The following is a 19,268-nucleotide window of genomic DNA, read 5'->3' as shown; positions in this document are numbered from 1 at the left end:
AAACGTCATCTGTTGAAAGAATTGGGTGGGCTTGGCCTCCCTACCCTTAAATCACATTACAGAGCGGCGCAACTTCATCACATAGCATCATGGATTCAACAACCGAAGGATTTGTCATGGCTTGAAACTGAGTCAATATTGTGATATCCCTTTACATTGTCTTTTCTTTATAGTAGATCATATTTCTATTCACAGGATTAAACTAAACTCAATTATTACTCTCACATTGAAGACATGGAGAGAGGTTCAACACCAATATAAACTGAATAATGACATTTGTAGACACTGGCTTATTATTCCACAACCCAGCCTTTCTTCCTCCTACTATGGATTTAGGGGATGGGAAGACAGAGTGCTTTGTAGTCTCAACTGTTCAAAGGCAAAAAATATATAGAATTTCAAGGAATTCAGGAGGAATTCATTATATCCCAAACAAATTTGTATATGTACCTTCAAGTAAGGCAATTCATTGTTACTGATATCAATACAACCTTCAAAACATTGTATTTACACGTCAGAATCACCTGAAAACAATTCAATTGTGAATGATTTTCTTGACAATGTGGAAACTCCTACCACTAGTACAGAGAAGAGAGAGGAAACTGACCAACCTTTACAGTTAGAGGAGATTATTCATTCAATTACAGCAACACAAATCCCCTGGCTCAGATGGCTACCCAATCAAATTCTACAAGAAGTTTTCTGCCAAACTGGCCCCACTCCTGCTTGAAATGTTTGAAAATGCCCTGGATCAGGGTGTTTTACCCCAAACCCTGACACAGGCGTCGATCACACTTTTGTTAAAACCCGGCAAAGATGCATCTGAGTGTGGCTCATACAGACCAATCTCACTTTTAAATGCAGATGTAAAAATATTAGTGAAATTGCTTGCCTCTCGAATAGAATCCACTATAGCAGACATCATATCGACGGACCAGACAGGGTTTATTAAGGGCCGTCACTCCTTTAGTAATATTCAACGTCTGCTTAATGTCATACACCCTCCTGCGCCGTCGGACGTTCCTGAAGTGGTTCTCTCTTTAGATGAGGAGAAGGCATTCGACAGGGTAGAATGGGAATATTTAGCTTTAGTGCAAACTTAATTTCCTGGGTCCGACTGTTGTACTCAGGCATCAGTACTTACAAACAAACTTTGTTCACAGTATTTCCCATTATCAAGGGCCCCACGCCAGGGATGTCCAATGTCACCTCTGTTATTTGCCCTGGCGATAGAACCCCTTTCTATTAAGCTAAAGGCCACACCCTCAATACATGGTATCTACAGATGGGGACTGGAACACAAAGTTTCCTTGTATGCAGATGACTTGCTTTTATATATCTCCGACCCCGAAGCGTGTGTCCCAGAGGTAGTGGACCTACTGCGTAGGTTTGGTGTGTTTTCGGGCTATAAATTGAATTTCTCAAAAAGTGAATGCTTTCCTATTAATGAATTAGCATTACAATTTCCACGGGATACTATTCCATTTCGTATGTCCAAGTTTGGCTTTAAATATTTAGGGATCAATATCACCCATACCTTGTCCTCCCTCCATGATGAGAACTTTACTCCATCTCTGAAAGTCCAGTTTAAGTGTGTTAATCAGGGGAGTATTCTCCATTTTACTTTAGCTGGTAAAGTGAACTGTATCCAGATGAATGTGTTGCCCAGATTTCTGCACTTGTTCCAAGGTCTCCCTCTTTTTTTACCAAAGTCTTTTTTCACTTCAGTGGATAAGTTTCTGTATTTTTTTCTATGGGGAGGTGGGAATCCAAGAATCCGTAAAGCATTCCTCCAGAGAGAGAGAACCCACAGAGGACTAGCCCTTCCTAACTTGATGTATTATTACTGGGCAGCGAATATACAAAATATAATTTACTGGCTTCACACCCCAGAAACTGACTGGTGTCAAACAGAAGCCTTCTGCTGTTTCTCCTCCTCTTTGTTAGTCTTAGTCACTGCCAATCTCCCTCTTTCAGCTTCGCGCTACACATCCAATCCAATTGTTGTCAATACTTTTAAAATTTGGACTCAATTCCGTCAACATTTCAAATTCTGTTATTTCTCTATTCAAGGTCCTATATGTAATAATCCCCTCTCACCTCCAGCCAAACTAGATTCAGCTTTCAGGCTGTGGCAGAGGAATGGCCTTACTAAGTTTACTGACCTTTATATAGATGGCACCTTTGCGATGAAGACATCGCAATCAAATTTCATCTACCCTATTCAAGTTTATTTAGGTATTTCCAAATCCGACAGTTTATTCGCACTCAAAGCCCAACCTTTCCAATTCTATCACCCGGATCGGGTCTGGATGCCCTTTTGAAAACTCCTATTCAACTCATATCCCATATTTTTTAGATAATCATGTCCCTTGATAACCCGTCATTTAATAAAATCCGATCTGAGTGGGCCTCAAATCAGAGAAAATTAAGTATACATTTGAGGGTCAACCAACTCATTTTATTCCACCTGGGACTCGATATCCTATTTTGAACAGCTCCAAACACTTCCTCCAGATTAGTACTCTTGGCCCCACCCCTTGAGATTACTGCTATAGGCCTATAGGATCACCTATAGGATCACCTAATCACCTGAAATAGTCAGGCTGATACATTTTGACTTGTATTGAAGTAACATTGTTGTATGTCTGGCAGACATATCAGTGTGGATGACGGATCACCACCTCAAGCTGAACCTCGGCAAGACGGAGCTGCTCTTCCTCCCGGGGAAGGACTGCCCTTTCCATGATCTCGCCATCACGGTGGACAACTCCATTGTGTCCTCCTCCCAGAGTGCTAAGAGCCTCGGCGTGACCCTGGACAACACCCTGTCGTTCTCCACTAACATCAAGGCAGTGACCCGATCCTGTAGGTTCAGGCTATACAACATTTGCAGAGTACGACCCTGCCTTACACAGGAAGCGGTGCAGGTCCTAATCCAGGCACTTGTCATCTCCCGTCTGGATTACTGCAACTCCCTGTTGGCGGGGCTCCCTGCCTGTGCCATTAAACCCCTACAACTCATCCAGAACGCCGCAGCCCGTCTGGTGTTCAACCTTCCGAAGTTCTCTCACGTCACCCCGCTCCTCCGCACACTCCACTGGCTTCCAGTTGAAGCTCACATCTGCTACAAGACCATGGTGCTTGCCTACGGAGCTGTGAGGGGAACGGCACCTCCGTACCTTCAGGCTCTGATCAGGCCCTACACCCAAACAAGGGCACTGCGTTCATCCACCTCTGGCCTGCTGGCCCCCCTACCTCTGCGGAAGCACAGCTCCCACTCAGCCCAGTCAAAACTGTTCGCTGCTCTGGCACCCCAATGGTGGAACAAGCTCCCTCACGACGCCAGGACAGCGGAGTCAATCACCACCTTCCGGAAACACCTGAAACCCCACCTCTTTAAGGAATACCTGGGATAGGATCAAGTAATCCTTCTAACCCCCCCCCCCAAAAAAAAAGATATAGATGTACTATTGTAAAGTGGTTGTTCCACTGGATATCTTAAGGTGAATGCACCAATTTGTAAGTCGCTCTGGATAAGAGTGTCTGCTAAATGACGTAAATGTAAAATGTATACTTTTGTTTTGTTTTCTGATATGTAGCACCGTTTATTTTCTGATATGTAGCACCGTTTATTTTCTGATATGTAGCACCGTTTGTTTTCTGATATGTAGCACCGTTTATTTTCTGATATGTAGCACCGTTTATTTTCTGATATGTAGCACCGTTTATTATCTGATATGTAGCACCGTTTATTTTCTGATATGTAGCACCGTTTATTTTCTGATATGTAGCACCGTTTATTTTCTGATATGTTGCACCGTTTATTATCTGATATGTTGCACCGTTTATTTTCTGATATGTAGCACCGTTTATTTTCTGATATACACAATGACTTTGCCTTTCCTTGTAAATGGGTTTGGAGGCATTCTGCGAGGGGGGGGGGGGGGGGGGACAAAAAGGGGATGTAATCTTTCATTCATTGTGAATAAAAACATTATATAAATAAATAAAAAATGGATTGTAACAAAAAAATGACTGAGCCGATTACTCCTATTGACGAGATGATTGGATTACTTTACCAAGAGGAAAACATTGGAACCGTTTCAAATGTTTATCACAATATCCTTAACATGCAAATATTATCTTTAGATAATGTAAGGAAGTCATGGCAGGTTGAATGACAGGTGCAGCTATCAGAGGAGAGCTGGGGGAATATATGGAAAACACTGTATAAAGCCCCTATATGGAACCAAACAAGGGAGATTCAATTCAAAGTACTACATCATTTTTTTATGAGCCCTTATAAACTTAATTAAATGAAAAAAGGAATATCCGCTACGTGTTGAAGGCAGTGTGGACAAATAGGTCCTTTATCACATATTTATCACATATATTCTGGTAAGGTCTGAAAATCCAGTATTTTTGGTGGGAAATTCTCCATGTTATTCAGGACATCACAGTTATTATTGTTCAACCAGACATGTCATTTCCTCCTAGGTATTATTGTTCAACCAGACCCATGTCATCTCCTCCTAGGTATTATTGTTCAACCAGACCCATGTCATCTCCTCCTAGGTATTATTGTTCAACCAGACATGTCATCTCCTCCTAGGTATTATTGTTCAACCAGACATGTCATCTCCTCCTAGGTATTATTGTTCAACCAGACCCATGTCATCTCCTCCTAGGTATTATTGTTCAACCAGACATGTCATCTCCTCCTAGGTATTATTGTTCAACCAGACATGTCATCTCCTCCTAGGTATTATTGTTCAACCAGACATGTCATCTCCTCCTAGGTATTATTGTTCAACCAGACATGTCATCTCCTCCTAGGTATTATTGTTCAACCAGACCCATGTCATCTCCTCCTAGGTATTATTGTTCAACCAGACATGTCATCTCCTCCCAGGTATTATTGTTCAACCAGACATGTCATCTCCTCCTAGGTATTATTGTTCAACCAGACATGTCATCTCCTCCTAGGTATTATTGTTCAACCAGACATGTCATCTCCTCCTAGGTATTATTGTTCAACCAGACATGTCATCTCCTCCTAGGTATTATTGTTCAACCAGACCCATGTCATCTCCTCCTAGGTATTATTGTTCAACCAGACATGTCATCTCCTCCTAGGTATTATTGTTCAACCAGACATGTCATCTCCTCCTAGGTATTATTGTTCAACCAGACATGTCATCTCCTCCCAGGTATTATTGTTCAACCAGACATGTCATCTCCTCCTAGGTATTATTGTTCAACCAGACCCATGTCATCTCCTCCTAGGTATTATTGTTCAACCAGACCCATGTCATCTCCTCCTAGGTATTATTGTTCAACCAGACATGTCATCTCCTCCTAGGTATTATTGTTCAACCAGACATGTCATCTCCTCCTAGGTATTATTGTTCAACCAGACCCATGTCATCTCCTCCTAGGTATTATTGTTCAACCAGACCCATGTCATCTCCTCCTAGGTATTATTGTTCAACCAGACATGTCATCTCCTCCTAGGTATTATTGTTCAACCAGACATGTCATCTCCTCCTAGGTATTATTGTTCAACCAGACATGTCATCTCCTCCTAGGTATTATTGTTCAACCAGACATGTCATCTCCTCCTAGGTATTATTGTTCAACCAGACATGTCATTTCCTCCTAGGTATTATTGTTCAACCAGACATGTCATCTCCTCCTAGGTATTATTGTTCAACCAGACATGTCATCTCCTCCTAGGTATTATTGTTCAACCAGACATGTCATCTCCTCCTAGGTATTATTGTTCAACCAGACCCATGTCATCTCCTCCTAGGTATTATTGTTCAACCAGACATGTCATCTCCTCCTAGGTATTATTGTTCAACCAGACATGTCATCTCCTCCTAGGTATTATTGTTCAACCAGACATGTCATCTCCTCCTAGGTATTATTGTTCAACCAGACATGTCATCTCCTCCTAGGTATTATTGTTCAACCAGACATGTCATCTCCTCCTAGGTATTATTGTTCAACCAGACCCATGTCATCTCCTCCTAGGTATTATTGTTCAACCAGACATGTCATCTCCTCCTAGGTATTATTGTTCAACCAGACATGTCATCTCCTCCTAGGTATTATTGTTCAACCAGACCCATGTCATCTCCTCCCAGGTATTATTGTTCAACCAGACATGTCATCTCCTCCTAGGTATTATTGTTCAACCAGACATGTCATCTCCTCCTAGGTATTATTGTTCAACCAGACATGTCATCTCCTCCTAGGTATTATTGTTCAACCAGACATGTCATCTCCTCCTAGGTATTATTGTTCAACCAGACATGTCATCTCCTCCTAGGTATTATTGTTCAACCAGACATGTCATCTCCTCCTAGGTATTATTGTTCAACCAGACATGTCATCTCCTCCTAGGTATTATTGTTCAACCAGACATGTCATCTCCTCCTAGGTATTATTGTTCAACCAGACATGTCATCTCCTCCTAGGTATTATTGTTCAACCAGACATGTCATCTCCTCCTAGGTATTATTGTTCAACCAGACATGTCATCTCCTCCTAGGTATTATTGTTCAACCAGACCCATGTCATCTCCTCCTAGGTATTATTGTTCAACCAGACATGTCATCTCCTCCTAGGTATTATTGTTCAACCAGACATGTCATCTCCTCCTAGGTATTATTGTTCAACCAGACATGTCATCTCCTCCTAGGTATTATTGTTCAACCAGACATGTCATCTCCTCCTAGGTATTATTGTTCAACCAGACCCATGTCATCTCCTCCTAGGTATTATTGTTCAACCAGACCCATGTCATCTCCTCCTAGGTATTATTGTTCAACCAGACATGTCATCTCCTCCTAGGTATTATTGTTCAACCAGACATGTCATCTCCTCCTAGGTATTATTGTTCAACCAGACATGTCATCTCCTCCTAGGTATTATTGTTCAACCAGACATGTCATCTCCTCCTAGGTATTATTGTTCAACCAGACATGTCATCTCCTCCCAGGTATTATTGTTCAACCAGACATGTCATCTCCTCCTAGGTATTATTGTTCAACCAGACCCATGTCATCTCCTCCTAGGTATTATTGTTCAACCAGACCCATGTCATCTCCTCCTAGGTATTATTGTTCAACCAGACCCATGTCATCTCCTCCTAGGTATTATTGTTCAACCAGACCCATGTCATCTCCTCCTAGGTATTATTGTTCAACCAGACCCATGTCATCTCCTCCTAGGTATTATTGTTCAACCAGACCCATGTCATCTCCTCCTAGGTATTATTGTTCAACCAGACATGTCATCTCCTCCTAGGTATTATTGTTCAACCAGACATGTCATCTCCTCCTAGGTATTATTGTTCAACCAGACATGTAATCTCCTCCCAGGTATTATTGTTCAACCAGACATGTCATCTCCTCCCAGGTATTATTGTTCAACCAGACCCATGTCATCTCCTCCTAGGTATTATTGTTCAACCAGACATGTCATCTCCTCCTAGGTATTATTGTTCAACCAGACATGTCATCTCCTCCTAGGTATTATTGTTCAACCAGACATGTCATCTCCTCCTAGGTATTATTGTTCAACCAGACATGTCATCTCCTCCTAGGTATTATTGTTCAACCAGACATGTCATTTCCTCCTAGGTATTATTGTTCAACCAGACATGTCATCTCCTCCTAGGTATTATTGTTCAACCAGACATGTCATCTCCTCCCAGGTATTATTGTTCAACCAGACATGTCATCTCCTCCCAGGTATTATTGTTCAACCAGACATGTCATCTCCTCCTAGGTATTATTGTTCAACCAGACATGTCATCTCCTCCTAGGTATTATTGTTCAACCAGACCCATGTCATCTCCTCCTAGGTATTATTGTTCAACCAGACATGTCATCTCCTCCTAGGTATTATTGTTCAACCAGACATGTCATCTCCTCCTAGGTATTATTGTTCAACCAGACATGTCATCTCCTCCTAGGTATTATTGTTCAACCAGACCCATGTCATCTCCTCCTAGGTATTATTGTTCAACCAGACCCATGTCATCTCCTCCTAGGTATTATTGTTCAACCAGACATGTCATCTCCTCCTAGGTATTATTGTTCAACCAGACATGTCATCTCCTCCTAGGTATTATTGTTCAACCAGACATGTCATCTCCTCCTAGGTATTATTGTTCAACCAGACATGTCATCTCCTCCTAGGTATTATTGTTCAACCAGACATGTCATCTCCTCCTAGGTATTGTTCCTGTGGATACACTCTAATCCTCTCCATTTAAATTGATAGATGATCTATTAGCAGAAGCAAGGAAATGTGTAACAGAATGCTGGAAAAATAAACATGCACCCTCAAATGATCATGCACCCTCAAATGATCATGCACCCTCAAATGATCATGCACCCTCAAATGATCATGCACCCTCAAATGATCATGCACCCTCAAATGAACATGCACCCTCAAATGAACATGCACCCTCAAATAAACATGCACCCTCAAATGAACATGCACCCTCAAATGAACATGCACCCTCAAATAAACATGCACCCTCAAATGAACATGCACCCTCAAATGAACATGCACCCTCAAATGAACATGCACCCTCCCGAGTGGCTCAGCGGTCTAAGGCACTGCATCTCAGTGCTAGAGGGGTCACTACAGACCCTGGTTCGATCCCAGGCTGTATCACAACTGGCCCTGATCGGGCGGCGCACAATTGGTCCGACTTCGTCCGGGTTAGGGGAGGGTTTGGCCGGGGTAGGCCATCATTGTAAATAAGAATGTGTTCTTAACTGACTTGCCTAGTTAAATAAAGGTTAAATAAAGATATGTGGTTAGGTCTATAGAGGGAACCTGCTGACATGGAGAGAATTACATCAACCTTGCAACACAGACAGCATAGGTATGGTGTCTGGTCAGACTTCCTGACATATCGTCCTGCTCTTATTCTGTTATTTCTGGGGGTTTTGTTTGTTTCTGTTGTTTTTCTGTGGCTTTATCCAAATTGTATTCTTATTCAGTCTTTAAAAATGTGCTCTATACAGACAAAATGTTCTCTTAACATGAATGTAATTCAGCTCCTTTGTTTTATTTATTTTATTTAACATCTTACATCTAGACGTTCCGCTAGCCTGCTCCACCTGCTCCAATATCCAATGATAGGCGTGGCGCAAATTACAAATTCCTCAAAAATACAAAAACTTTGAAAATTTTTCAAACATATGACTATTTCACAGCATTTTAAAGACAAGACTCTCCTTTATCTAACCACACTGTCCGATTTCAAAAAGGCTTTACAGCGAAAGCAAAACATTAGATTATGTCAGCAGAGTACCAAGCCAGAAATAATCAGACACCCATTTTTCAAGCTAGCATATAATGTCACAAAAACCCAGAAGACAGCTAAATGCAGCACTAACCTTTGATGATCTTCATCAGATGACAACCCTAGGACATTATGTTATACAATACATGCATGTTTTGTTCAATCAAGTTCATATTTATATCAAAAAACAGCTTTTTACATTAGCATGTGACGTTCAGAACTAGCATACCCCCCACAAACTTCCGGGGAATTTGCTAACAATTTACTAAATTACTCACGATAAACGTTCACAAAAAGCATAACAATTATTTTAAGAATTATAGATACAGAACTCCTCTATGCACTCGATATGTCCGATTTTAAAATAGCTTTTTGGTGAAAGCACATTTTGCAATATTCTAAGTACATAGCCCAGACATCACGGGCTAGCTATTTAGACACCTGGCAAGTTTAGCACTCACCAATATCAGATTTACTATTATAAAAGTTTGATTACCTTTTGTTGTCTTCGTCAGAATGCACTCCCAGGACTGCTACTTCAATAACAAATGTTGGTTTGGTCCAAAATAATCCATCGTTATATCCGAATAGCGGCGTTTTGTTCGTGCGTCCCAGACACTATCCGAATGGTAAAGAAGGGTCGTGCGCATGGCGCAATTTGTGACAAAAAAAATCTAAATATTCCATTACCGTACTTAGAAGCATGTCAACCGCTGTTCAAAATCAATTTTTATGCCATTTTTCTCGTAAAAAAGCGATAATATTCCGACCGGGAATGTCCATTTAGCTAAACAGAGGAAAGAAAACAAAGCTTTCGGTCGACGCGGGCACGAGCTTGAGTCTCACAGTACTGTAACCAGCCACTACCCAAACGCGCTACTTTGTTTCAGCCAGAGCCTGCAAAGCCACGATTCAGCGTTTTGCCGCCTTCTGAGAGCCTATGGCAGCCGTAGGAAGTGTCACGGGACAGCTAATATCCTCACTCTTCAATAAACAGAGACAAGAAGAACGACACCTTGTCAGACAGGCCACTTCCTGCATGAAATCTTCTCAGGTTTTTGCCTGCCATATGAGTTCTTTTATACTCACAGACACCATTCAAACAGTTTTAGAAACTTTAGGGTGTTTTCTATCCAAAGCCAATAATTATATGCATATTCTAGTTACTGGGCAGGAGTAGTAACCAGATTAAATCGTGTACGTTTTTTATCCAGCCGTGAAAATACTGCCCCCTAGCCATAACAGGTTAACTAGTCAGCTAACAACAAATTCTTATTTACAATGACGGCCTACTGAGGAACAGTGGGTTAACTGCCTTGTTCAGGGGAACAGTGGGTTAACTGCCTTGTTCAGGGGAACAGTGGGTTAACTGTCTTGTTCAGGGGAACAGTGGGTTAACTGCCTTGTTCAGGGGAACAGTGGGTTAACTGCCTTGTTCAGGGGAACAGTGGGTTAACTGCCTTGTTCAGGGGAACAGTGGGTTAACTGCCTTGTTCAGGGGAACAGTGGGTTAACTGCCTTGTTCAGGGGAACAGTGGGTTAACTGCCTTGTTCAGGGGAACAGTGGGTTAACTGCCTTGTTCAGGGGAACAGTGGGTTAACTGCCTTGTTCAGGGGAACACTGGGTTAACTGCCTTGTTCAAGGGAACAGTGGGTTAACTGCCTTGTTCAGGGGAACACTGGGTTAACTGCCTTGTTCAGGGGAACAGTGGGTTAACTGCCTTGTTCAGGGGAACAGTGGGTTAACTGCCTTGTTCAGGGGAACAGTGGGTTAACTGCCTTGTTCAGGGGAACAGTGGGTTAACTGCCTTGTTCAGGGGAACAGTGGGTTAACTGCCTTGTTCAGGGGAACAGTGGGTTAACTGCCTTGTTCAGGGGAACAGTGGGTTAACTGCCTTGTTCAGGGGAACAGTGGGTTAACTGTCTTGTTCAGGGGAACAGTGGGTTAACTGCCTTGTTCAGGGGAACAGTGGGTTAACTGCCTTGTTCAGGGGAACACTGGGTTAACTGCCTTGTTCAGGGGAACACTGGGTTAACTGCCTTGTTCAGGGGAACACTGGGTTAACTGCCTTGTTCAGGGGAACAGTGGGTTAACTGTCTTGTTCAGGGGCAGAAAGACAGATTTTTACCTTGTCAGCTCGATCTAGCAACCTTTGGGTTACTGGCCCAACACTCTAACCACTAGACTACCTGCCGCCCATAAAGACAGCAAAGGTATGTTGTGTATGTATGGTACATGTTCTTTATGTGCTCTTCAACACAAATGTAGAAACATAAAACGAAAGCAACTGCTGTTGTTTACAGCCACAGTATAAAACTCTAGGCTACATCTGAAATGAATCCAGTTTATTCATATCAAATGAAGAGGCTACATTTTGATAAGATCATTTCTGTCTGTGTGTTACTGATTTAAGGCCAAGTGACTAAAAGTGAATGTAGAAAAAGATGACAAGGCCATAGACGGGTGGGTTGTTGAGCAACGAAAACCATACGAGCTCAACCGTGGAGCAAAACCAGCGGGGTTGGCTGAGGATCAAAGGATTGTTCACAACATGGAAACTAAATATCCTCTTCAATTCTTTATTGAAAACAGAAATACATTTGCACAATGAGCACTTGTTGTCTCTTAAATGCATCATTACAGTTGTTGGTTAGCTAGCTAGCGAATTTTATCCATATTAGCATTGACATGACATGAGTCAAAACCCCTGAAAACAAGACATGTTATCAAGAACAAGACACAATGAGACTAAATGAGTAACCTAGGATTCCCTACATGCAGCTTCTGGTCCTTGTTGCTATCTGACCATCCAGGATCGTAACAACGCAGGCCTTCTGCCCCCTCGACGAGACGAACATCGTTCTCATGACGTTGTCAGCCATCCCCTCTATAGTTACTGGTCTCTTCAAGACAACACACACAGCATGGTCTACAGCAAAATGACAAACAGCCTTAGTTTGGTCAATGTGGATGATAATAGATGTATTATAGACTTACAAGACAGCAATTTGCTGCTCATTGATAGAGTCTGCTGAGAGTCAGTCAGTGGGTTAGCCAGAATACAGTAGACCACTGTCAACAGTCTAGTACGAGTGCCTTGGCTTCTCTAGCTACTGAAAGACAGACAGAATTATCAAACACTATTGACTGTGAGAGCTGGACAGACAGAAAGACAGACAGCCAGAAAGAAAGACAGAAAGACAGCCAGCAAGACATCCAACCAGTCAGAAAGACAGACAGCTAGCCAGACATGGGTAAAACAGTCAGTCCCACTCAGAGCAGCCTTCACTCATCCAACAGATTTTCATCAGACAGACAGTCGTACACATTGAACTGAGGGACGTGACTGAAGTCACCCATCTCCTCACACCATGACGGTTCCAGTAGATTAGTGGTTTAGACCAGGGCCACCAGTCTGTGGGAGAAGAGAGACTGTGACCTACCGATGCTGTGGTGTTACAGCAGCCCAAACCAACACAGCTGTGTGGCGCAGCCTAAACCCTGACAGGAAGGAGCTTCCACTCCAACTACAATGGACGAATGCACATCCACACACAAAGTCTGACTGACTCAAATGAACATGTAATGGTACACTGTTGGTACACTGGGCAGAGAGGTCTGTAGACCTAGAGGAGACAGTGTAGAGGTCTGTAGACCTAGAGGAGACAGTGTAGAGGTCTGTAGACCTAGAGGAGACAGTGTAGAGACACTGGTACACTGGACAGAGAGGTCTGTAGACCTAGAGGAGACAGTGTAGAGGTCTGTAGACCTAGAGGAGACAGTGTAGAGGTCTGTAGACCTAGAGGAGACAGTGTAGAGGTCTGTAGACCTAGAGGAGACAGTGTAGAGGTCTGTAGACCTAGAGGAGACAGTGTAGAGGTCTGTAGACCTAGAGGAGACAGTGTAGAGACACTGGTACACTGGGCAGAGAGGTCTGTAGACCTAGAGGAGACAGTGTAGAGACACTGGTACACTGGGCAGAGAGGTCTGTAGACCTAGAGGAGACAGTGTAGAGACACTGGTACACTGGACAGAGAGGTCTGTAGACCTAGAGGAGACAGTGTAGAGACACTGGTACACTGGGCAGAGAGGTCTGTAGACCTAGAGGAGACAGTGTAGAGGTCTGTAGACCTAGAGGAGACAGTGTAGAGGTCTGTAGACCTAGAGGAGACAGTGTAGAGACACTGGTACACTGGGCAGAGAGGTCTGTAGACCTAGAGGAGACAGTGTAGAGACACTGGTACACTGGGCAGAGAGGTCTGTAGACCTAGAGGAGACAGTGTAGAGACACTGGTACACTGGGCAGAGAGGTCTGTAGACCTAGAGGAGACAGTGTAGAGACACTGGTACACTGGGCAGAGAGGTCTGTAGACCTAGAGGAGACAGTGTAGAGACACTGGTACACTGGGCAGAGAGGTCTGTAGACCTAGAGGAGACAGTGTAGAGACACTGGTACACTGGGCAGAGAGGTCTGTAGACCTAGAGGAGACAGTGTAGAGACACTGGTACACTGGGCAGAGAGGTCTGTAGACCTAGAGGAGACAGTGTAGAGACACTGGTACACTGGACAGAGAGGTCTGTAGACCTAGAGGAGACAGTGTAGAGACACTGTAGGTACAATGTACCCATCATAGGGGGAACCCTTATCGTGACTAACCCACACACACACACACACACACACACACACACACACACACACACACACACACACACACACACACACACACACACACACACACACACACACACACACACACACACCACACACACACTAGTGGAAAGGAGGTTACAGGAAGCTAGTGCCATCAAATGAAAAACCCTTATCATGTAGGAACAGAGACAGACATGGTTGAGAGAAGAAGCACAAAGGATTGAAGGGAGAGGTCTGGCATGAGGCTGAAGATACTAGACTGGCCCTATATTCTCTAGATTCAATCAATTAACTGTAGTGTAGTCACTCACAGAGAACAGCATGGAGCTTGTAACGCCAGGGTAGTGGGTAGAGGTCGACCGATTATTGGAGAACCAAAAAAAAGCCGGTACCGATTAATCGGCTGATATATATATATATATATATACTGCTCAAAAAAATAAAGGGAACACTTAAACAACACAATGTAACTCCAAGTCAATCACACTTCTGTGAAATCAAACTGTCCACTTAGGAAGCAACACTGATTGACAATACATTTCACATGCTGTTGTGCAAATGGAATAGACAACAGGTGGAAATTATAGGCAATTAGCAAGACACCCCCAATAAAGGAGTGGTTCTGCAGGTGGCAACCACTGACCACTTCTCAGTTCCTATGCTTCCTGGCTGATGTTTTGGTCACTTTTGAATGCTGGCGGTGCTTTCACTCTAGTGGTAGCATGAGACGGAGTCTACAACCCACACAAGTGGCTCAGGTAGTGCAGCTCATCCAGGATGGCACATCAATGCGAGCTGTGGCAAGAAGGTTTGCTGTGTCTATCAGCGTAGTGTCCAGAGCATGGAGGCGCTACCAGGAGACAGGCCAGTAAGTACATCAGGAGACATGGAGGAGGCCGTAGGAGGGCAACAACACAGCAGCAGGACAGCTACCTCCATCTTTGTGCAAGGAGGAGCAGAAGGAGCACTGCCAGAGCCCTGCAAAATGACCTCCAGCAGGCCACAAATGTGCATGTGTCTGCTCAAACGGTCAGAAACAGACTCCATGAGGGTGGTATGAGGGTCCGACGTCCACAGGTGGGGGTTGTGCTTACAGCCCAACACCGTGCAGGACGTTTGGCATTTTCCAGAGAACACCAAGATTGGCAAATTCGCCACTGGCGCCCTGTGCTCTTCACAGATGAAAGCAGGTTCATACTGAGCACATGTGACAGACGTGACAGTCTGGAGACGCCGTGGAGAACGTTCTGCTGCCTGCAACATCCTCCAGCATGACCGGTTTGGCGGTGGGTCAGTCATGGTGTGGGGTGGCATTTCTTTGGGGGGCCGCACAGCCCTCCATGTGCTCGCCAGAGGTAGCCTGACTGCTATTAGGTACCGAGATGAGATCCTCAGACCCCTTGTGAGACCATATGCTGGTGCGGTTGGCCCTGGGTTCCTCCTAATGCAAGACAATGCTAGACCTCATGTGGCTGGAGTGTGTCAGCAGTTCCTGCAAGAGGAAGGCATTGATGCTATGGACTGGCCCGCCCGTTCCCCAGACCTGAATCCAATTGAGCACATCTGGGACGTCATGTCTCGCTCCATCCACCAACGTCACGTTGCACCACAGACTGTCCAGGAGTTGGCGGATGCTTTAGTCCAGGTCTGGGAGGAGATCCCTCAGGAGACCATCCGCCACCTCATCAGGAGCATGCCCAGGCGTTGTAGGGAGGTCATACAGGCACGTGGAGGCCACACACACTACTGAGCCTCATTTTGACTTGTTTTAAGGACATTACATCAAAGTTGGATCAGCCTGTAGTGTGGTTTTCCACTTTCATTTTGAGTGTGACTCCAAATCCAGACCTCCATGGGTTGATAAATTGGATTTCCATTGATTATTTTTGTGTGATTTTGTTGTCAGCACATTCAACTATGTAAAGAAAAAAGTATTTAATAAGATTATTTATTTCATTCAGATCTAGGATGTGTTGTTTAAGTGTTCCCTTTATTTTTTTGAGCAGTGTATATATATATATATATTTTTTTTTTTGTAATAATGACAATTACAACAATACTGAATTAACAATGAACACTTTTTTTATTTTAACTTAATATAATACATAAATAAAATCAATTTAGTCTCAAATAAATAATGAAACATGTTCAATTTGGTTTAAATAATGCAAAAACAAAGTGTTGGAAAAGAAAGTAACAGTGCAATATGTGCCATGTAAAAAAGCTAATGTTTAAGTTCCTTGCTCAGAACATGAGAACATATGAAAGCTGGTGGTTCCTTTTAACATGAGTCTTCAATATTCCCAGGTAAGAAGTTTTAGGTTGTAGTTATTATAGGAATTATAGGACTATTTCTCTCTATACCATTTGTATTTCATATACCTTTGACTATTGGATGTTCTTAGAGGCACTATAGTATTGCCAGCCTAATCTCGGGAGTTGATAGGCTTGAAGTCATAAACAGTGCTGTACTTCAAGCACAGCGAAAAGCTGCTGGCCAATGGAAGAAAGTGCTGTTTGAATGAATGCTTACGAGCCTGCTGCTGCCTACCACCGCTCAGTCAGACTGCTCTATGAAATCATAGACTTAATTATAATAAACACACAGAAATACGAGCCTTAGGTCATTAATATGGTAAAATACAGAAACTAGGATTTCGAAAACAAAACGTTTATTCTTTCAGTGAAATACGGAACCGTTCCGTATTTTATCAAACGCACGGCATCCCTAAGTCTAAATATTTCTGTTACATTGCCCAACCTTCAATGTTATGTAATAATTATGTAAAATTCTGGCAAATTAATTACGGTCTTTGTTAGGAAGAAATGGTGTTCACACAGTTCTCAACGAGCCAGGCGGCCCAAACTGCTGCATATACCCTGACTCTGCTTACACTGAACGCAAGAGAAGTGACACAATTTCAGGCACCGCATTGATTATATGCAACACAGGACAAGCTAGTTAAACTAGTAATATCATCAACCATGTGTAGTTAACTAGAGATTGTTAAGATTGATCGTTTTTTTATAAGATAAGTTTAATGCTAGCTAGCAACTTACCTTGGCTTCTTGCTGTCTGCACTCGCATAACAGGTGGTCAGCCTGCCATGCAGTCTCCTCGTGGATGGCAATGTAATCAGCATCCAAAAATGCAGATTAGCGAATGGTATGAAAACTTGAAATCGGCCCTAATTAATCAGTCGACCTCTAGTAGAGAATGCGATTCCCAGGACCACCCATATCTAAATGTATGCATGTACAACTGTAAGTCACTTTAGATAAAAGCATCCTCCACATCAGGCCTCCTCCATATCAGGCCTCCTGCCCATCAGGCCTCCTCCACATCAGGCCTCCTGCCCATCAGGCCTCCTCCATATCAGGCCTCCTGCCCATCAGGCCTCCTGCCCATCAGGCCTCCTCCACATCAGGCCTCCTCCACATGGTATATATTATTATATAGTTATGAGCAGCTAGATAGACTCACTAGCCTACACCCAAAATATTATGAAAAAAGTTACTGTGTCCTTTTTAATGAATAACAGATGACATTGAAGACTGCATTACATTTCATGTTGAACTATCTTAACAATGTGCTCCTTGTCACTCATTTATGCCAAACATGAACAATGAAGTGGACAAAGGCACAAACAGATCTGAGACCAGGCTATAGAAGGAGACAACAGATCTAAGACCAGGCTATAGAAGGAGACAACAGATCTGAGACCAGGCTATAGAAGGAGACAACAGATCTGAGACCAGGCTATAGAAGGAGACAACAGATCTGAGACCAGGCTATAGAAGGAGACAACAGATCTGGGACCAGGCTATAGAAGGAGACAACAGATCTGGGACCAGGCTATAGAAGGAGACAACAGATCTGGGACCAGGCTATAGAAGGAGACAACAGATCTGGGACCAGGCTATAGGAGGAGACAACAGATCTGGGACCAGGCTATAGAAGGAGACAACAGATCTGGGACCAGGCTATAGAAGGAGACAACAGATATGGGACCAGGCTATAGAAGGAGACAACAGATCTGGGACCAGGCTATAGGAGGATACAACAGATCTGGGACCAGGCTATAGAAGGAGACAACAGATCTGGGACCAGGCTATAGAAGGAGACAACAGATCTGGGACCAGGCTATAGAAGGAGACAACAGATCTGGGACCAGGCTATAGAAGGAGACAACAGATCTGGGACCAGGCTACCAATGTACTACTAGGCTACCCCAAATACATCACTATAACGTTAGTCATCATCACCTAACAAGGATCCACCAGTGTGGATGTACATGTGATGTACACAGAATGTCTATTGTTAGTCTACAGTGTCTGTGGTGATTTGTCTCTACTACAGATCTGAATCTGTCAACATGATAAAGAGTTGGTGTTGGCTATGCAAATAGCCAGTGGCACATCCTGTTCCTCAACTAGCTCCTTCCAGTTGATTGACTGTATCTATATCGCTGCGTTCACACAGGCAAACCAATTATGATATTTTCCCACTAATTGGTCTTGGATCATCCGTCTGTATATGCTCTAGAGACTATCAGTAACATTTAAACTATCTACTAACCCTAACAGTAACCCTTATCCTAACCCTGAACTTAACCCTTATCCTAAACCTAGCCCTAACCCTTATTCTAAACCTAACCTTTATCCTAGCCCTGAACTTAACCCTTATCCTAAACCTAGACCTAACCCTTATTCTAAACCTAACCCTAACCTTTATCCTAGCCCTGAACTTAACCCTTATCCTAAACCTAGCCCTAACCCTTATCCTAAACCTAGCCCTAACCCTTATTCTAAACCTAACCCTAACCTTTATCCTAACCCTGAACTTAACCCTTATCCTAAACCTAACCCTTATCCTAAACCTAGCCCTAACCCTTATTCTAAACCTAACCCTTATCCTAAACCTAGACCTAACCCTTATTGTAAACCTAAACTTCGCAAGCAGTTGCTTATCAACAGATAGTTTGTTGATAGTAATGACCATCTGTACACCATCTACAGATGGACTATCCAAATCATGTGTGATCTGGTCAGTGACTTTGTCCCCAATACTTGAAAAGGCTCAGAGCAAACTAGACGAAGTGATGATACACGTCTTAGTAACACAACTCTATTACTGTATTATTATCTGGATGTGTATCATGCCATGGGCATTACTGCAGTGGGATTGTAGACTAGCTGGCTGTATTCAGCTGTTTAGTGGGGGTTGGACGGTGGAGGAGGGGAGACAGTCATGCATATTGAAGGGCCTGTAGGGGGTCAAC

General features: G+C 43.3%; 1 protein-coding gene across 14 annotated transcripts in view; it reads right to left on the bottom strand.

Moving 5' to 3' along the window:
• LOC106596506 (protein PHTF2) overlaps positions 1-19,268 on the bottom strand; it is a 133,665-nt gene that overhangs the window by 113,827 nt on the left and 570 nt on the right. The window lies entirely within an intron of this gene.

Source organism: Salmo salar, chromosome 17 (assembly GCF_965601325.2).
Source record: "Salmo salar chromosome 17, fSalSal1, whole genome shotgun sequence".
NCBI classification, from domain to species: Eukaryota; Metazoa; Chordata; class Actinopteri; order Salmoniformes; family Salmonidae; genus Salmo; species Salmo salar.
This window is presented reverse-complemented; position numbering and strand designations above follow the sequence as displayed.